Here is a 21,322-nt window from a genome sequence, read left to right as displayed (position 1 = left end):
GACGGATTCTCAGAGAAACAAGGAAGAGAAACAAGGAAAAGAGATTCTCAGAGAAACACTGCTTGCATTGCCATGGTGCTAGGCTGCTGTTTTGAAGTATCAAGTAGGAGTAAGAGAAGTGTTTTTAAAAAGGAAATGCCTTTTATCAGGTGATGAAGGGAGATAAATTACCACTACCATAGGAACAACAGTCTTTAACCAAAACTGTGACTAGTCAGATCCTGTGCGTTGCACAGGATGGGTTATTTTACATTTTAAATGTTTTTTTTCTTTTCATACTTGGGGATCTTTCTTCTGTAGACCTAATTCTCATCCCAGGTATGCAGCTTGAGCTGCTGCTGCTTAACTCTGGATTGCCTCATATCTTATTTAAAACATACATTACCATAGCTCTTGCACCCGTGGTTTACTTGTGGTAGTGTGTGAGCAGTGATGAAGAAAAGTACCTCTACGGATAATCAGTCTGGTAGCTTTGACTTCAGTTAAAAAAAAAAAAAGACTACTGAAGGGTCCATACTCTTACTGTCCCAAGTCCAAAAGTCTGGACAGCTGGTTTGGAAGTCTTTATCATGAGATACGTTCAGCTTTTCTTATGAAGCCTTGGTCTCTCTCCTCTAGTAAAGACTAGCATCACACACGTTTTTCCTCTGGTAGAACCTTCTGACAGAAGGAATTGTACTTCCTAGGGGACATTTCTAATTAAGCAAAGCAAAATCTTTGCTGTAATTATTTACTGGGCTGAGAAGTTTATTTTGAGATCCATCTTACTACCTTAATGGTGCAGCTTCCTTGTTTCCTTCGAAGCATTTCAGAATGCTTAAAATCTTAATAAAATGCATCATGTAGTCCATAATATTCCTGATGCAAGACCACTGAGGCAAATCCTTTTTAAGGACTTAATTAGTTACAGAATTGACTAATATTGCTGACAATTATTAGGGGAGAAAGGAACAGTATTTACTGTAGCTTGTAAATCCTGTGTAGTTCTAGGTGTTAATCAGTAGCTAGCTATAGATATAAAGCTTAGTTAAGCAAGTTTGTTGCTGAATGCATTGGTGTATAAAGCTTATGCGTGTGCTGTTATATTTGTGGTTGTATTTTTTTTTCTGCTGTTGGGTTGGCGTCTGGATTAGTAAAGGCTAATACTTCAGTTTCAGTTGTCGGGTTCAGCTCGAGGCCCTGCAGATAAGGTGGATTGAGTGGGGTGGGGAGAGAAGCAGTGGCATTTAGATTTTCAGAGGAAGAACAGGGACTTCAGATGGGAGGAGAATCCTTTGTTTCTCAATTCCCAGAAGCATCATCAAAGTATATAGGAGGCATATTCTGTTTGCCAAGGAGTCTGCCTGAAGAAGAAGGAAACAGCAGATTATTTTTTTCTTTCCTTATCTGAGACTACATGATGTGCTGAAACACCATGTAGCAAAGAGATCCTCTGTAAAGATGAGTGAATGCTGAGGCAAGGGCCTTGATGATGAGTGCTGTAGTGCATGTATTGGGCATCGTCTTGGTACTTGCATGCTCTTAAAGAATAGAGAGATGAATGTGCTCTGGGAGGGAATGTTTAAGCCAAGGAGGAAGTCTACATACTTGAGACCATGAGGAGGCAAACCATGGAAATCATCTCAAGCAGGCCCAGCTCTTGCTCAAGCTCTGAAGCCCAACATGTGCTGGTAAGGCTTGGTTTCTGCTGTGCAACAAGTTCAGAAGAATCTTCTCTAGCTTACAGTCAGCTGTTGAGCTTGTCCTGATGCCTTTAAGTCTGAAAGTAGAAAGTCCAAATGGAAGATGAAAGTTTACTAAACGTTGAAGCAAATATTAAAAACACTGAAGCAATTAAAATGATTCAATGCATATTCCACTGGCCAGTTATAAAGTACTTTTTTGTTCATTCGTGAGTGTCTTTTGAAAGAAGGAAGGGCTTGGTTAAGCTACCTTAACTCCAAGGTTCTGTGAAATCTGGAAGAAGTCTGTGTTTCTTGTGACACTAGACCTGGAGTACATGCTTGTAATTTCTAAGTCTGCTAGCAAGGCTGGTGACTGCCAGGGCAGTAGAAGTGCATAAACCTCTTACTGATCTGTTGGTGTTCAGAACTAGCAGTTTGCATTACAGAAACTGCTTTGGAGGTGGGCAGGTCTGTCTCTCCCGCATGGGCTGAGAAACAGGAAGGTAAACAATTACAGCCGACCTCAAATGCCATGTCTGAGTGGACAAGCCTAAGGCACGCTACCCAAAATGTAACCTACCTGCAGTTTGTTCTACCTAGAGCTTCCTGGCCCTAACGGTGAAAATAGTGTCTGTGCGTGTAAAGTTGGCTCTAGCGTGAACTGTGCAGGATCTCTCACATCAGTGAGCATGACATTATTTACAGACTTGATCTGTAGTACAGGAACAGAGTTTGATTCAGTTAGCACTGAAATTAGGAGTCTTTACCTGGGCCAGACAGAAGAATTGCAGAATTGTATACCCACAGTCCCCCGGAGCCTAGCTTTTGTCAGTCCTTGTTTAACTGTGTTGCTTATGAAGATGCCGTGTATGTATACACGGTGAAATTGTGTTTAGGTCACAGTGTGTTAAAAGAAGAACTTGGAAACATTGTAAAGCAGGAAAAATATTGCAGTACCTAACCCAAACCCTCTTGGAAATGTTCATGTATTATGAGTAGAAAAACAAAGTGCATCAGGGTGATCTGATAGAAAGTGCTGACAGGTGGCAAAGCTGCTGCTCTCGGAGGCTTGATTTGCACACTGTGGATGGATTTCAGTGAGTGAACGTCTTTTAACAATGGATGCAATTGCATCTCAACACTTTTTTGCCTATAAAAAGGCACCTAAAGGCTAATGCGGGTTGCAAAGCACGTGCTTGTCACCCTGGACTAGAAAAGGCTGAAGCAGGCTAAGGCCGGCCAAACCAGGCTCTTGCAGTCCCTTCGCTGTCGCTCCCCATGGCGGGCAGTGCGCGCTGATGCTGGTGGCCGGTCCTGGAGATCCCGGCGGGTAGCGCCTTCATCCTGCTCTTGGGACAGGAGGGATCTGCACATGCCTTTGCTGAGCAGTACAGCGTGAAAATAGATGAAAGGCGTTCTATTTTTTTCTCCCCCAGATTCCACGTTCCACCTCACGTTTGTTTCACCTTCATCTAGAGCAAGTATTTTTTTTTCAAAAAAAAGAAAGGTAAATGCCACCTGTGACTCAGCCTGCGAGCTGGTAGGCTCCTACAATAGACACATTAAAAACTATGTACAGGAGACTCAGTCGTCTTTCTGTTTTGCATTCAAGAATTTTTATTATAGCAAAATAGGTTTAAAACGCGGCCATACCTTCCTGCTAACATTTTACATTCCTATTGCAGTGACCTCTCGGAAGTTAATCATTACGCTAGTACAAAGCAAAAGACTTCTGTTTGTACTCATGTCTAATGCTCAGCAGACAAAATACTGGTAAGTTTATAGGCTTAACCTGCCTTTTCCTTGAAGTGCTTTCTGCTTAATGATGAAAAATAATGTCCTTAGATTTCATCATAGCTTCTATTGCCCCTTTGATTTGAAAAACAAAGCTGCTTTGGGCATCCATGGTAGGTGTGCAGAGCTGGAGCCACTCCTGTCCCAGAGAACCAGAGCCGTGCTTTTCCCACTAGAGGGGGGTATGTATCTGCTCTATTGTCAGTAGGATTTCTGAGCTGAATTTCCAAGAGGCAGGTGGAGGAGCAGTTTACGTGCTCAGGCTGCACAGGAAGGTAACTATTTGGGCTGTTACTTCCACTTTCTAAATAATTGGGGTAACCACTGTCACTGAAGCTACCTGTCAGTAAGCGGCATGTGGGAGGAGACAATGCTGCTGTACAGAAGACAATTTATTTTAATAAATATAGGCAAATATGTGTCTTGGTGTAACTAGAGACAGGCATGCAGAGGCTAGAGGAAGGTACTCCTTGATAAAATAAAGATGTTCTGGCAACCTCATCAGGCTCTAGCGATGTCTATGTAGGGACATGCATTGTCCATGGCATCCCAAATAGTCTTACAAACCCAGACATTTAGCAGCAGGGGACAAAGTCTGTTACATTGCTATAATTAAGACAAGGCTGCAAAGAGTACCCAGCAGGCTACCTGAGGCACTGAGGAGTGCAGTTACAATTGTGCTGCCTCGTAAGGCAGTTGCAAAAACTCCACCTTTTCACTGGATCATCTCACCTGAAGAGATGGATGAACAAATTAGCACAGGGGCAAGTGAGCACACCTGCTGCCTTGGGTGTCTTGGGACCCGCCAGAGCTGCTGGTGTTCCCACGTAGCCTTGCAATAGCACTGGAGCAGGGCTCGGACAGACCTGTCCTGCTGCAGCGTTTTTGAGCAACCCTCTGGATTTACGGCAAGTCCCTGCCAGGCAGAGCTCCCTGCAGCACAGCACGTGGGAAGTCTTGTCACGGGGGCCATGTGAAATGACTGGCAGGCCCATAGCTGGGGGATCCTCTTGCACATAAACTTGCAGAAGAAATGAAATGACAGCTTTCTCAAGTTGGATCTGAAGGCATTAATTTCTCCAAAACTCCGGGGAAACCAGCCACAATTGCTGGTTATTGCACTAGGTATTTGCAGACAGGTTGGAGGCTTCCAGGAACCGACTTCCTCTGGGTGAATTAGGGAAAGTGGAAACTGAAAAGCCCAGGTCTGCCTCAGTTGAACTACAATTCCTTTATCTTTATTTTTCCCCACTTTTTTTTTTTCTTTCTTCAGGGGAGGAGCCAAGCCTCTATGTCCTGGCTTCTCCCTACCTCAGCTGAGCCCTTGTTGAGCGCTGCCTCCTTTAGGGTGAGCTCTGTGGTGCTTTTGTGCCTTGTAGCTGTGCTCGTTCCCACCTGCTGCTCCGTAGCACCTGTGTGTTAAAGGCTTGTCCCTTAGGCTACTGGAAGCAGAGCTGTAGCTATAAAAAGTCTGAGCTAGAAGCAAGTAGCGTGGTAATTGAGTTCACAGGATTCATAGGATCCTGGAATCACAGAATGGTTTGGGTTGGAAGGGGCCTTAAAGATCATCTAATTTAAATCCCCATGCCATGGGCAGGAACACCTCCTGCTAGACCGGGTTGCCCAAAGCTCCATCCAGCCTGGCCAGTTATTTTTATCAGTAAGTTTGCAACGCTGGCAGTAGTGGAAGACAGTATTGCACAGGAATTCTACTTTTTTGTCTGTATGTTTGGTTGGTTTGTTTGTTTTTAGAGAAAGTTAAAAGTTTTCACGTTGTTATTGCAGAGCTTGTCATTGGAACTGTGGAACGCAGACATGTCAGAGGTCTGGAGACCAGAAGGTATGGAGGAGAACCATCTGTTAATTAAAGTGTCGTGGTTTTGAAGGTAATCCTGCAATTCTGAGAAAGGCTAATTTGTCCCATTTCAGTACTTGGCCTTGGTGGGAACGGGTAACATTGCAACCTCTGTTACGCCTCTAGAAATTCTGACCCGAGGCAGGGAAAAGTAAGGGCTTCCAGTCTGCAGGAATTTTGAAATTTGGCTGTGGTCAGTACTGGCCAGAACCAAAAAGTTGTCAGTATTTCCAGGAACCCAGGAGCTCCCTGGGCCCTGCAGCTGCAGGGGAAGGCTGCCATTCCTGCCTGTTGCAGCAGCTGTCATGGGCTTCGAGCCTCAGCCTTCTCCAAGGGTCATCCGACCAGAACAAAGCATTTGGAGCTCACCAAGGCAGCGACTAGGAAAGCTCTCCCTCTCCCATTGTATCTGTGTACATCTGTATTTGACTAAATGCTTCACTGGGGTATTTCCAGCCACGCTCAGCCCTCATGCAGAATTCTGTCGAGTAAGAGGTGTGGGGAGGAGGGGAAATGCAGCCATTCAAAGGGTGCATCCCTGGGCTGTTTTGGACTTCATCCTCCTATAAGAGACGGACACAGATGGCCAAGCTACCCCTGTGGCTGAGGAGAGCTTGCCACTTGGGTCCTTTGCGCGTCTTAGTTCATTTCCCAAACTGCTGAGAGGAACTTGAGGTATGTCAGAAACAGCATACTCTTCTTCCATCTGGGCTCCCCCACCTCTACTTCAGGATTTCAGGCTATTTCAGAAGACCTTGGATTTGACTGCAATAAGACATATCGATGTTTTTGAGGAAGAAATGCTTGTGACTTTATGCCTATTTACTGTTCTGACAAAAGAATAAGGATCACAAAACTGAAACTCTCACCTGGATTTTCTGGGGGGATGGAGGAGTATTATTTTTGAGAGCTAAGTGTGGGCTTGGTGCCTGTTTGCATAACTAAATGAGATAAGAACAGTAAACTGGAATTAGGCTGAGTGTAAAAAGCTCCAGCAGGAGTTTTTCCCTTGTCTTCATGGGATCCAGGTCAGTTAAAAGCAGTTCAAAGCCAGAACTGCTGCTTTTCTGTATTAGCAAGCTGGGAATTGGAGTTCTTCCTGGATTTTATCTTCAGTGTAAGTTGCAGCAGTTAAGTGATTGTTGTCCATCTGCTGGTACTCATTGCTGCCCCAACTGCATTCTCTCCAGCTGTTGTGGGACTGTGCAATGTACAGCGTGTGTGGCTGGCAAAGCCATGCTTTTCATGGGGCAAAGTATGGGTTATTAATTGGAATTAAATCTTTTTGTTCCGAATGTGGTTGTCTGACATAGGCTCTGTGGGACAGATAGAGGCGTGGGCTGGTGATGAGGCTTTGGTCCTGAATCTGGTCCATGAAAGTAACGTCTGCTTCTACTGGTCCTGGGGCTGATTTGCACCAGTGAGCTGGATTTTTCTTCAGTGAGCTCTGATGTCAGCCTTGTTAGAAAGAAGTGTGCTTCCGTGGCCGTGGTGAGGTATCCCAGGAGGCAGCTCACGCTGGGATGTGGGAGCATCCCATCACAGCCCTCTTTCCTTTGCCTGAGCCCTTTGCATCAGCAGCTGGAGCGTCACAACAGTGCAGTGATCTCCCTGCTGTACGTGTTATTCTGAACCACGCAGGGCTCACTGTAGGTTTTGAGAGCAAAGCTCTCCTTGGCCAGCTGGGAATCTAACCCCGAGTTCTTGGAGCTAGCTGCAGGGAGATGCCGTGGGCTGGATCCCGGGGCAGGTCCCAGCGTGGAGGCAACGATGCAGAGAAGTCCTCGTCTGGCTGCTGCTCGCCTGGAACTTCTTGCAGGCTCTGAGCTGGACCCGACATCCAAAAATCCCAGCCATCCCGTCCAATTATGGATCCTCGGGGATTACAGATTTGAAGGGGTTGACGTGTGTTTGTGCCTAAATATGTAAATGTGATCATGAGCTTATCTCTGTGTGTGCCGTTCTGTTAACCTCTTCTGGGTGTCTGGAGAAAAAATGGCAGAAATATCAGCTGATTACGCCCAGTCAGGGAATCCAACATCTGGCTGCCAGCTTCAGGAGGCTGTGTAATCCCTGCTCATGTGCTTTCTGTGCTTTGGTTCCCCGCTATGACCGAGCGCTGGAGAGGATCTCACCCCTTGTGGCAGAGCGCGAGCTGACAGCGTGTTGGAAGGACAGGAGGTGTCCGCCGCTGGGCCTTGTTTACATGCAAGTGCTGCCAGATTAATCCAAATGGCAGAGTGTGTGTACAGTTCTTGTATTGCTTCATTGCTAAAGCCTTGGCCTTAGGAAGCTATTGCTTGGGCTGGAACTGCTCTGAAAATTACCCACGTGTTGTAGAGGGGAACTAATGGGCCCTCGCTATCAATGTCACAAAAAATGAAGGCCAGTGGGTATATTACAGAGCAGGAAAAGCAAGATCTCCGTCCTCGACTTGAGGCATTTTCAGCTGGGACTCTGGCTATAAATGGTTTTCCTGTTAGCCACTGAACTGATTTCAGGAAAAAAAAAAAGTGGTTTGTTTTCCTCCTCCCTCAGTGAAACGAGACTTTGTGCCTTCTCCCCATGAGTTATTTTGGGATGAATGAAGAAGGGTGAGATGACAGCACCATGCATGCAAGAAGGGAGGAGGTGGGTGCTGCAGCTTCATCTCTGCTCTCTGGGTAGGCAGTTAGGATGGTCCTCAAAAATGTAGGAGAGCAGCACTGAATTCTTCCTCTGCTGATGTGGGCCTGAATGTCCATCCCCCACCAGAGTGCCTGGCCATTCCATATTGGAGGTGATGAACTCTTAGTTCCTGTAGACAAAATTACTGCAATGTCCATTAGCAGAGGCAGTCACACAGTTATGACCCTCTCCAGCCCATGCCTGAGCTAGTGACCTAAAAAGGAGGCTCTGGATTTCCAAAAAACACTGCAGGCAGTATCCTGACTGCTTGAGGGGAGCCACCTGCCCACGCACACCATGGTTTCATTCCACTGATTTAGCTCCATATCTCCTTTCTATCTCCAATCGCTTGGTGACATTGGATGAATTGGCAAGATGTTTTGAATCAGTCAACACCCTGTATTCAGTAAATAAGTTATTTGCTTCCCCAAGTCTTGCCCAGAGCATTTTCCAGCTCCATGAAACTATTTTCTATTGGCTTGAAAGTGGAGCAGGAAACAAGTTCAATTGTTGACTCAGTCAGAGAATGTTTAGCAGCAGCTAAACAAGAACTCTGGTTTACTGATTTTCATCATGATCAAATTTAGACTTCATCATCTACAGATATTTAGGCTGCAGAGTGGATTTTTTCTTCTCTACCCCCCCCCCTCCCCCCCAGATAATTTACAATGAATTAGTTCATCTCATGTCAGAATGGCTATCTTGGTGGCAGTTGGCAGTGACATTAGGTTTATGCTAACTTGAGCGCAAAGTTATATATAGCATTGAGTAGGAATCAGCAATGTGAAAAAAAAGGTAAAAAGGAGGAGAAACTCCCTGTAACGCTGCAGATCAAAAGAAAGCACTACTGGAAGGTCACAGCATCCGTATTTGGTGTTAATTTTTGCAGGGAAAAACAGAGACTATAGGCCGAAATTGAAATAAGTTTTTGTTTATTTGTTTGTTTTTTTAAGGTAACAACCTCATCTTCTCTTGGAGAGATGATTGGGGGTTGCCCTTCACCTTGACCAGGAAAGCAAATGCAATGGAAGAGGCAGAGAAAAGAGAGATCTTCTGTTTTGTTTTTTGTACTAATTAGCATGTTATTCTTGACAGTGGTGAGAAACTTGTAGAAATTTACTGGAAAAAAAAAACAAAAAGGATTTAAGAAATCAGATAAAAAGGATATTACTGGGAAACTACAAAAGAAAATAACAATATTCATAGAAAGGCAATTGTTTGGTCATCTATTACTAATAATTTTTTGGCGGTAGATTCAAAGCTGCTCACAGAAGTTAGTAGCACCATCATCCACCCAAAACAACCCATCCACCTTCACCGCTAACCATCCCCTTGACACCATATCTGTCAAGTATTCAGCTTACAGTTAAGAATTATCCAGAATGCCTCAGCCTTACTAACATTAATCTCTGAGAAAGATACAGCAAATAAAAGGTCACACCAATGCCCAAACCGGTGCCTTCCCATAGGAAGGGTGCAGGATGACTGCAACCATTTTGGTGAAGCTTTGCAGATACAGCAGAGCTGCCCTTCCATGGCAGCTTTCAGGGTTGAAGGGTTGAGTTTTGTTTAGTGCTGGAATTAAAGTAGAAATTTTAGCATGTTCTCTCCGAATTTAAATTGTGTCCAGATCTCCATTTACATATCTCAGCCTCTTTGAAGATGTACAGGACTTCGGTGTCCGGTTGGTTTTGCTGTCTGATGTACAGCAGTCCAGATTCAAAGAGCCACCTTTCCTGTTTTACAGCTGTTTTGCATCTCACATCACCATGAATCAGGTGGAGCAAAGCAGTTGGACGAATCCACCAAGCAGATGGCTATTAAGAAATTATCTGCACAGGGAGGAGCACTTGCAGCAGGAGATGGTATTTATTTCCATAAGAACAAAATCATCCTTTTTAATGTCACTTTCTTTGCCATGTGCCAGAATAGAGAAGGGAATAGACAGTGGTAATCCCTGGCTGCTTCTTGCACTCTCTAGAACTGTGTGGATGATGCTGTGCAAGTTCAAAAATCAAGTTTAGAACAAAAAACTTTTTTCATCTTTTTCCCCAGGAACTCATTATTATTGTTCATGGTGTGCTGTCAACTCAAATACATGGAAAAAACAAGTGCTGTCAAGCTTAGGGTTGCCCAGAAAGGTTGTATAGTCCTTGGAGATCTTCAGAAGCTATCTGGACACGGTCCTGGGCAGCCTGCTCCAGGTGTCCCTGCTTGAGCAGGGGGTTGGACCAGATGACCTCCAGAGGTCCCTGCCAACCTCAGCCACTCTGTGATTTCACAATGCCATGCTTCATCCATCATTCAAGGTGGCCAAAAATAGAGACAAAGTTGTCTGTAGAAGTGTTCTTGTCAGCAGGACAAGGTCTGTCACTGCAAGTATCCCAGCATGGTACAGAATGGAAGTGGTGCCTGATACAGGTGGCAAATAATCACGTGGTACAGATGAAAAAAATAGTGTGATGTAGGAAACAATGAGAATATTGCCCTAAAATGTATATTCTGTTGTATGAAACCATTGCTTCATATATTGTCTTTGCAAAATGTTTTGGTTTGCTTAGGGCCACATGATTTTTTTATTCAAATTTGTCACGTCACCTTTGTTCTCTGAACTTGGTTTTGAGTTTCAAGCTTTGTGTGGATCCCATTTATAACAAACAATCAATAAACTTTGTTTGGTTTTGAACTAATCCAAGCAACACATTGCTAGTTTTGCTTGCTTGCAATTCAAAATTAAGGTGGCCAAGAAAATTTCCTCAAGCTAGAGGAATTTTTGATAAAACATGTTCAGGAAACAAGTGAATTTGGAATGTCAGTTTGTAGAGATCAAAATTCTGAATGAGTACTTTTGAAAAACATGCCTGATTTGTATATAGCTGGAGAAAGCAGAAACATCTTGAGAAATGTTTTGTATTTTTGCATTGGGAACTGAAAGAGAGCTTGGGGGCCCCAACCAACATGACTCCAGTCTGTGAACATCTGATGGATAATGCTGGATTACAACAGCTATGAGCAGTTGGGCTGTGTGCTCTTCTTTCACTAGAATTTAATAGATTAACGTTAAGAAAGTAAATTTGGGAAAAAATAAAATCTGCCTAAACAAGTACCGCTGGGGCTATGGTGGTGTCTAGAAGGTCGCTGCCAGAACCTTTGGCCTAAGATGAAATTTATATCAAAATAAGACTCTGTATAAGTAGGGCCCAGAGACCATTGGCTTTGCATAGGGCAGACGATTCTGTCTGCTTGCGTTCCCTAAGGCACAGCCATAAATATCACTGTAGTAACGAGAGCTCACAGAAAAATCTCAGACAGTTCTTGCTCTGAGGGATGTTGCTGCAGAAGAATTTTGAATAGCACTGTGTTCTCTGTTAATGAGATCTTGTGCATCTTACTCTTTTGAGATTGCCTAGCTAATATATTGGCGACGTCTGAGATATTTTTGCACATGTGGACAAAAATTCAGATCCAGTGCCTAGACAGTTGTTTATCAATATATTCCCAAGAGGTGAATGGGTGATGCTGGCAAAATACTGCTACACTTCATGAAAGTAATTACTCTTATTCTGAAGATATCTGTAATTACAGCTGTAGTAAAACTAACCGTGTGTTTGGATGTAATCAATCATGCCATGGCCAGGTTTATGCAGGAATTAATATAAAATGGATGATCACGGTGTCTCTTTGTGTTTTAAAACCAGTAAATTTCATATATTTTCATTTCCTTTCTCAATTCCCACTTCATTGGCTTTACACTTTTTGTCTTTTTTCCCTGATGAGAATTTGAGTTCTCTCTCCCTTCTGAAGCTGAGGGCTTTGATCCAGTCCTTGCCTCCCTTTTATTAATTTGCGTAATTCCGCAGAGCAGTAGGATGCCTGTGGCTCGTTGGAGCCTCTGTGCTGAGGTGGATGGAACAACTGGATTTTGCAAGATTGACTAATCCCATATGATACACGAGCTCCTCAAAGAGTAGACGCAAGCTCTGTTCTCAGAACAGCAAAAACTAATCCCCATTTAAATCACAGTGATGTAATATATATTTTTTTCCAGTTGAATAAGGCATTTGGATATGAAACTCTCATGGGAAAATAAAAGAGCCACGCTATAATGTGGGCAGGGGATTCAGGTTGCCAAGAAGATGGTGTACATTTGGTGAGCAGTGATTTTTTCTGGGAAAAAAATAATTAAGGTGTTTCATGAGCCAGTTTCATGTTCCCATGCTTTGCTTTATTTAACTGAGCTGCCAAAGGCATGTCCTGTATGGTCTCTTACACATTGCATGGACACGAACACCAACTAAGGATGAGATTTTTCTTGATGCTGATCTATGAACCTGCTCCAGTTTTCTGACATGTCTTTGTGGTCATCAGCCCGGTACTTTGGGCTCTCCTTGTCCTGCCTTCCCCGGTACTCTGTGCGGAGGGTGAAAGCATCCAGTAGTGTTGCTTCGTACTCCCCTGTTTACCTACCACAGTGTCCCATCAGCTCTCCAGAGAATCTCAGGCTGTTGTTTTCCGGAGAAAGGACATTAAGAATAGGGAGAGCACAGAAGTAGTTCTTTGTGATCATGGCATAACTTCAGAAAAGGCTGCAATGAGAAGCCTGAAGTGAAAAGCGGACCCTTTGAAACTACAGACATAATGCCAAGGAAAAAGCTCCATAGCAGCAGAGGGACGGGCGGCATGTTTTTTCTTCTCTAGTGTGAGTTAAGTGCATTGCTACTCGGAGGGGAGGTGTATCCCTTGAAAACACGGCCCTCCTTTCACTGCAGGGCATGGAGCCTGCTCTGCAAGGAGGCAGGACAGAGCTCTTGTCGTGTGCTGTACAGATTTTAAACCAAGCCTTTTCTTTGGGCCTATAGGGAAGTCAGAGGTGCTGCTGTTCCAGCTGATGACTCTATAGAAGTCCGTGGAGAAGCGTCCTGCTCTCATGCAAGGTGGGCTCCATCCTGAGAGGTGTCTTCTGCAGACCTGGGAGGGTGTCCTTGCAGCAGGTGACTTTTCTCACTGGTCCCTGGGAATAAATCTGCCCTCTTATGTGAGGCTGTGCCATCCATTCTGTAGCCTTTCAGGCTACTTTCTCCCCCAGCTTCTGTTGACGTGGTAATCATTAAATCAGGATAGTCCTGGCCAGCTATGTCCTTTAAGAACAATACTTGTTGTTAAATTATCTTTTTGGCCGACATTTTCTCAGGGACTACACAGCCACAGCTTTTCTTTGATGAACAGGAAAAAAAATGCAAAAATCAAAGAAATGAATCAAAGTGGAAAGCTAGCAAGTGTAAACCTAAATCCCTGCAAAAATATGGTTTTCAGTAACAAGCATTGTGTGAAGAGCTGAAATTCCTTTTCTTTTTTTTTTTTTATATAGTAGCAAGAAAGTCAACTGACGAATCCAAACTGAAAAGGAAATAAAATCACACTCCCATCCGAATTGCCAAGTGAACGCACAATAGATGCATTTATTTTATTAGCCTTCTGACCTTTCCCTTCTCTGGTGAGGTTTCTTTTTCCTATTAGCATTATTAGGATGTCTACTGAGATGGCAACAAAACAAACACTGTTATTGTTGGCTAATTCCCCTTCTCTCGTTGCGCAGGGAACGCAGACACAGCAGCCATGAGCAGACACTGGCCTTGCACCTCCCGCTCGCACCCCACGTCCGTGACACCAGGTACCAGGAGGAACACCACCACATGGAGGACTCCGCATCTGTTCTCTCAAGGCACCTCAAGTCATGCTTGACTTGGAGCCTGGGACTCGACTTCTTCGCCTCCAGCAGAGGAGTGTTATTTGGTTTGATACCATTCGTGTATTTTTTTGCACAGATAAGGTCTTTTTTTGCAGCTGCCCCAAAACACCGCTTCCTCTGGAGATGATTAACTCTAGACCTTGTGGGGATGGCTTGATATTTCCTGTTCCCATTATTTCTGGTCTGCTACAAAGCACTGTGGCTACTGGAGAGATGGTGTGATGATTGTGGCAGCACTTGCCCAAAGTCCTATGTGGGTTTTGTGTCCTTAATTTACCGATCAGTGCGACCGACTGCTCGGCATCAGTGGAGCTGGGTGTTTCAAAACTCTTTACCAAGAAGTAGGGGCCGGCTGTCACGCTGCCATGGAGCAGGACTATGGAATTTTTGGACTTATATGGAAGTCTGAGGAAACTTCAGAAATAATTCTGGAATGTGCCCAGCAGACTGCATGGTAACAGAGGAGCTGGCTGAGGAATTTATAGCTGTGGAGAGAAAATAATCATCTTTTTTTTCTAAAGAAATTTTGATCCAGGGAAGGGAAAAAACAACTCAGAAGGCTAGCAGAGAATCTGTTGATTATTTTTGCCGTGGTGGGTAACTTATCTGGGACCTATATCCACAAATCACAGCAATAACATAGACACAGATGAAACTACCAGCAGCATTTAAGCTGAATTTGGGGTGAGGATCTCACCAGCTTTCCAGAATGCCAGGGCTGCAGTGCCATGTTGTTCTAATATCAGTCACTTCCAGCAGATAAGCTTGCATATAACTCACAATCTGCGGTTTCAGGAGGGCCAAGCCAACCCATTTAGGAATGGCTGAATTGCTAGTTCTCGAACTTAAGTGGCAAGACGATAAATATGACCTGTTTGCTGTTAACTTTAGGGAAGTGCAGCCAATTTTTCTTTAGTTTAGACTAAGGGAAAAAACACATTAAATCTTCGCATGCTGGCATTCAGAGTCTTTTCAGAACAATGACACACCATTTTAGAATTTAAGGGGGATGGCTGAATCAGTTGCTCCTATACATTTACTCCATGTAATTACTTTGTTCTATTAATTGATTTCCCCATATTATTTTACCACTCAGAAACCTTAGTTACTTGCCATGATCCACAGTATTAGACAGTTTAAACACATACCACCATCAAAGAAATACACCTTGCTCTCTTTCTGTGGCTATCTGGGTGCTGGGAAAAATGTTTGCAGCAGCTGTACATGTTGAGCACACGAGGTGCGTTTCAGGTGTTGTGTCTGCCTGGCAAAGAGGTGGCTGGAAGCATCCACGACACCCAGATGTGTGCTGTACTTGTCTTTGGAAAGGGAGTGGGAAGTTACTGACTCTTGGGGGAGCAGATGCTCTGCCCATCTTCTGCTCGAGATGTGCAGAACTGCAGAGACCACACTGCTCCTCTGGGCCCGTGGCACAAAGGGTTAAGCCAGGACTCAGGTGGAAATGGACTTCTTGGTGTTTGTGTTGAGAGGTGCTTTAGGATTGCCTCTCCAGAGCTATTGCTGAGAGGGCCACAATAGTTAAGAAATGATGAAGAACATCTTCAGCTGTTTTTCCTTTCTTTTCATACCCCTGAAGGAGGTGCTCAGTGCAGCATGCCAAGGGGGTGGCTTCCAGCCTTTGCATTTGTCCCATGTCTGTGTAGTGCCAGCCAGGCTGGAGTCCTGGCTCGTTATCAAGGCACACCTCGGTACAAAAATATAGGTGTGAACAAGTAAATATCGTCTTCTACTTAAGCCTCCTAAGTGTTACTTCCACAATACTAGGAGCCGTGCTTTTCTGTGCACAGATGTTCTTGCAACATCCCAGTTAAAAGACAGAGAATATTAATGGGACAGATGTTGACCTCTTTCCAAAGCGTAGGTTAGACCCAGGCAATATCTTTAGTTACATTGATTTGATCGATTTTATCCATGGAGCATGCCAAGAATGTATGTATCATTATGCACTGAGGAGATGTATGCTCCATAAGCTCTGAAGCCTTGATTGGCTTCCCTAGAAATATTTCTAAATGAGTGTTGCAAAACATTGTGTGATTTTTAAAGTGGTCATTGGCCTCTTACTGTTTTTTGAGCAGGAAGAGTCAGGAGAATAACAGAGTCAAAGAAATTCCAACCCGATGGATTCATGGTATCACATTTAATAACAGTGAAGGACGTAGTGCAAATTACCCTAATGATCCCTTCCAGTTTAATAGCTGGGCTACCTCTGTATTTTTCAAATAACTGAGGTTATAAAGTTTTCTGCTGCTTAACAAGATTGTTTTTTGTTGTCAGTTTATGTTACGTTTTATTGAGTCAATGTGGTGGTTTCCTGCCAGTTGCATTTCATGTTTTACAGACAAGTCATCTCTATAGGGTACTGTTATAAAATATTTTATAAAGTCTCATGTCTATTTGCAAACCACAAACAGTCTCTCTGGTAAAACAAAACGCGTTCAATTATCTTAGCTTTTACTAATTTCACTTTTCCCTGAAAAGCCCCTTCAGATGTGGAGAGCGCAGCTGCGGAGGAGGAAGCCGAGAGCAGCCCAGAGAGAAAACATTGGTGCTGGCAGGGGCTGCCGGAGAGGGCCACGCTGGTCCCGAAAACCCTGCCCGAGGGGGGCTGGTGGTGGGGCAGGAGGAGAGCAGGACTCATGGCCCCAGGAGGGCTCTGGCTGTGGCCGAGACCCTCACAGCTCTGCCAGCTCCTGTCCCGCAGCACCGAGGCCGCAGGGTGGGTGAAGCTGTCCCACTCGTAGGTGACAAGGGCACGTGTGGAGGGTGACAGCAGCGCCCTGGCTGGTGGCTTTGGCACGGCTGATGTGAGTGCTCCCCACAGCCTGCCCGGAGCAGCGAGTACCGAGGGGCGAGTTAGGCAAAGCTGTGCCAACAACAACCCTGCTGCTGTTCCGCTTCCCTGTCCTTAACCATGTGGACTGGCATGGCCTAGCTCTTTGGGATCTGCCCAGAAGGCTTTTAGTGCTCCCCTTTCTTGAGAACAAGGGTGGAAGGCAGGGTAGGCCTTGCCCTCGGGGTACCTACTGCTTGTAGGGTCAGGAGGCTGCTGAACATCAAACAGCAGACCGAGTTGTCTTCAGTCTGGAGCTCCATTTGGGATACCATCGGTCTTTACCAACTTCTGCACTCTCCTTTAATAGAAGCCAGCTGCTCTAATAATGTGTTTTGAAGGTTCGAAATTCCCAGTGTGTTCTTTGCAATATATTTTCCATATGATTTTGTTTTAAATCCTGACTACGGCCTTGTGGCCAAAAGGCTTTCTCATCTCTGCAAGCATGTGGATGTAAAATAAACCCTGCAAGGTAAAAGCTCTGAGTTGTGAGCAAGGTTGAATCATTATATTGGAAGCAGGGACAGACAAATGGAAAGAACAATTTTGAGCACATTCTGTCACTGCAAGGTGCAAAGTATGTGCTGGGTACAGTTCCTATTTATACTTGTATCCCAAAACAGTCCAAAATCCAAGCTGAAGCTTGCTCTTCTCAGTGCAGTGGAACAAAGTGGTCATCCCACACTGGGCCCCGATGCCTCGAAGGCTTCTTGTTACTCCAGCAGACTTTCCAAGGAAGAGATGACTCCTCCTTCTCGAAAGTGTGAATCCGAGGCATTGGTGCTGAGTGTCAGTGCTGCAGTATTTTGCCCCCAAAGACAAGAGAGGGGCTTGCTGTCACTCCGGTGGCACAAAGGGTCTAGCAATACACCACCTGTGTATATTCTCTCAAAAAGTAATTGCAATTGCTGTCCACAGCAGCTGCAGTTTCGTGGCGACGAGTAAAACATCTCCAAGGAGCTGCATTAACACCCCATGTTAATATTTAGCTGGTGTAACTGGACAGTGCAGGTGTAGGCTGCTGTGGGTTGAGCACTGATTTTTTTTTAAATCTCTTGAAAAGAAAAGGATGGTTTAAGCAAATCTAAAATGAAGCATGACAATACTGGGTTTTGTGCATGAACTCCAGTTGGCTCCACTTTTTTTTTCTTTTTTTTTTTTCCTCAGGGGCTGTACCACTCCTTCATTCCCGACTCCTCTATGTCTGCTGCAGTGAACTGGGTCGTGTTTATTCCTTGGGCCCTGGCTGTGTTTAACACCGATGGCTGCTGATGCTGAACAAGGGGGCAGGGTGCTGGGAAGTCCTGGTAGGCTGGAGGCAGCCTGTGTGGTTGTCGCTCCTCCCTTCTCTCTCCTTTCAGATGGTGGGGTGGCTTTGTGCAGCCTGAACTCCCTGTTAGCTTGGTTGGTGTGTTTTCCTTTGGGTGAGTGCTGCTTTATTCCAGAAAGACATACAAATGGAAAACAGAAAAGGCAGTGACTGGTAAGAGGATAGCAACAACAAATAGCCACATTGGCTGAACTTGCTACAAAACGCATCTACAGGAATATAAGAGCCACCGAGTGGGGCAGGAGAGAGGTTCACCCAGCCCAGCTACCTGTGCCCTGCCATTGCTGATACTGGAAGCTGGGGAATGGTGCAAGACTGGGGCAAATGTGAAGGGATGCTTCCGCATCCTCCAGCAACTGTGTCTGAGCCAGAAAGGAGTGCCTTTGTATTTATTAGCTCTTGATGTGTTTCTGGTTCATGAACTGTAGAGTTGTCCCTCAAACCCAGGTAAACAAGCATATTTGGGGTGTAAAGATAGTAATGCTGGGTTCCTCATGACATGAACAGAAATAAAGCAGTGAGACCCCAAGAGTTATTCAGTCTTCTTGCAGAGCTTTTTTATAGCCAGATGTTCCAAATGACCTGAGATGAAATATTTAATAATTGTAGATAAAATATATGTCAGGCTTCTGACACACAGTGTCTGCAGCTATGTCTGCCTCCTAAGGTCCAAGTATACCCAAAGAGCCATAATTCCCGTTGTAGTGATTCACAGTGTTTCTCTGTGGTGATTTTCCCATCTGGCCTCCTTTATTCACAGCAGCAGCTCCTCTCTTCCAAGATCCTGTTTCTTTTTGCTTTTTTCTTTTTCCTTTGAGGTTTCTCACCACTTTGGGGAAGATAAATGGACACGGAGATGGTGTTGCACAGCGTGAGAGAGCGCGCACACCTTCAGAGCAAGCAATCACTGTCATCAGCTTTTCTGATTTCACTGGGGCTCCAGTACGTGCCCTCAGCTGCCTTCAGGCAGTAAAAACCCCGAGGAAGGGCAGGTCCCAGTGCTCACCACTCGCAGGGCAGGTGCCACGCCAGCAGCGATGCTGGGCCATGCTCTGTCATCCTGTTACTCAGAATGGGAAGTGTCCAGGCACCGGGGGCAAAAAACTTCGTCTTCTTTTTAAATAGACTTTAGCTAGCTGCTGCCACTGTCTGCCTACAGCTCATAAATTAAGGACAACTAAATGCACAAGTGATAAATTAAAGACAATTAAATGCACACGACACTGTGAATCATTGCTTCTTGCTGGCCTGCCTTTTTCCTCTTGCCTTGTGCACTGGAGTTGTGAGCTAGCAGTTCCTATGGGGGAAAAAAATAATAAAAAAATAAAAGAAATAAAAGGACACAAACCTAAACCCCAGCTCCCCAAAAGAGAAGGAACAAAACAAAGAAGAAGGGAAGGAAACTGAAACACAGGAAGACAGGTCTTGTGACCCATTAGATCTTTTGTTTGCAATACAAATCACTCTTATAAATTGAGGATATGATTGGACTCTGCTGAGGAGAGGAGAGGAGATGCAGAAACAATGAAGATGCTCATAATGAGATGAAGGAAAGAGAGACAAGCTGGAGGATGTTGTTGGACTTAAGAATCTTGGAAATAAAAATGCCACCACCATTTTTTGAAGGGAGCTTTTGAAAAATTATGACTAATTTCACAGCAGGTGTAAGAATGTGCAAACAAAAATAGAGCATTAAAAGCCGAAATGGAGCATGTGCCAGCACGTGGGGCACAACTGATGCCTCTCAAAAGGGAGGCTCTCTCCTGACTCCCGTCATCACTTGAGGAACATGCCGTAAGTCCTGTCTGGGTAGGGCGGGCAGAACCACCCACCGAGAATCCACTGCTGGTGAGGGTGTCGTGATATCTCCAGATCCAGGTTGGAGGGGACCTTTGAAGGTCACCTATTGCAGCCCCACTCTTAATGCAGTGCTAACATTAAGTGAAATCTCCCAAGTCACCGTGTGCAGTTGTTGTCCACTTTTACATCACCTGGCAGCAGTGGATCAGCATCACCATCTTCATAGCTCCATACTTCTTAGCCCCCAGCTTTCTGCTGATGCTTTCTGTGGTTTAGGCCAGCACCCAGGATCACCCGGTGGTCAGAGAGGTAATGTTGGAGGGCTGGTGGGGCCACACAGCCACCTGGATTTGTCATTCTCCTCACTGCTGGGCCAGGTGACCTGCTTGAACTAGATGTCTAAGTTACAGGCAGTAAAACTGGATGAAATGGCACCCAAGACTTGCCAGGCTTTTATAACCACATGGGTTAGAATCACAAGGCTTTTATATGAAATGAAAGTTGAGATTTTCATCTAATCCAGATGCTTTCAGGAGTGGGGACTTCGTTAAAAACTTTAGTATCAGCAACTCATGATATAATTGCAAAAGTTGGCAGTGCTAAATTTCTGTTTGCCAGCATTTTTAGAAGCCAGATTGTACAGTGAACAGTGGCAACAATTGCAAAATTTTCCCCATTTTAGAAATGGTTGTAACTCCCTGTAATGTCCATGGGACCCACCTGCTGACATCCTTTGGTAACGTTTTCTGATGGATTATTTTATACAAGCACTTAACAGCTCTCTCTGGGTGAGTTCTATTTTACTAATGACAAATTCAGAGCAGAAAACAGATATCAGTGCCCACAGAAGAAAAACAAAAGCCAAATTGTATGCAATTTACAATAAGATGATATATTTAGCTCTGTTTAACATATGGTAGTGATGAGGGCAGCGGTGCTATATTTAATTGGATCCAGAAAAATGATGAGTATTAGTCCCTCTGGAGTTATTCATGGTGAATCTCCAGGAAGATTCACAAATGTTTTAATAAATTAAAGACAAATGGGGGGGGGGGGGGGGATGAAGGAAAAAAATAATCAATTTTCTTCTTTTTATCATGCAGATTCCAGTTTCAGCCCCTACAGCCCCACAGGTAATGCTCTCTGATGCTGCATTCAAACAGCATCTCCTCTGCACCACCCCAGCTCTGCCCAGCCTACAGCCTCCTTCTGAGGCTGGTGAAGGAAGGCAAGGCACCCTGTTCCTAATTCAAAGCCAAAAAGCTGCTCAAAGCCAGGGGCTGGGGGGGGGGGACGACAGCCATGGCTCTGGGGCTGGGGGGAGCAGGTTGGAAGGGCTGTGTGCAGGGAGCTAGAGGTGGGCCTGGGAGAGATGCTCTGGCATGGCAAGACCAGCTTCCACACAGACCTTTGGAAAACGAGGTTGAGTTTCTACACATTAGCAGCCTGCAGCCAGAATATTAACATAGCAGTGGCATATGCAGAGGGTCTGGTGGACATGGCAGTTCAGGGATGCTGGGTCACCACCTGCAAAGCGCCCTGAGAGTGTCAAGTGCTAGAAACAAACTGAGCATCTCCTGTGCTTACCTTTAATAGTTAAAGTACCTGCACA

At 44.8% G+C, this 21,322-nt stretch overlaps 1 long non-coding RNA gene across 1 annotated transcript; it reads left to right on the top strand.

Annotated features, from left to right (window-relative positions):
• Positions 1-3,248: 3,248 nt before the first annotated feature.
• On the top strand, positions 3,249-17,126 carry LOC310896760. The gene is made up of 4 exons (XR_014581821.1): positions 3,249-3,437; positions 5,244-5,298; positions 12,840-12,971; positions 13,577-17,126. It is a non-coding gene; the product is annotated as an uncharacterized lncRNA (long non-coding RNA).
• The last annotated feature ends 4,196 nt before the right edge of the window (positions 17,127-21,322 follow it).

This window comes from Anser anser (genome assembly GCF_964211835.1).
Source record: "Anser anser genome assembly, chromosome: 3".
Taxonomy (NCBI): Eukaryota; Metazoa; Chordata; class Aves; order Anseriformes; family Anatidae; genus Anser; species Anser anser.
Note: the sequence above shows the minus strand (reverse complement) of the source record. Positions and strands in the feature narration are given on the sequence as shown.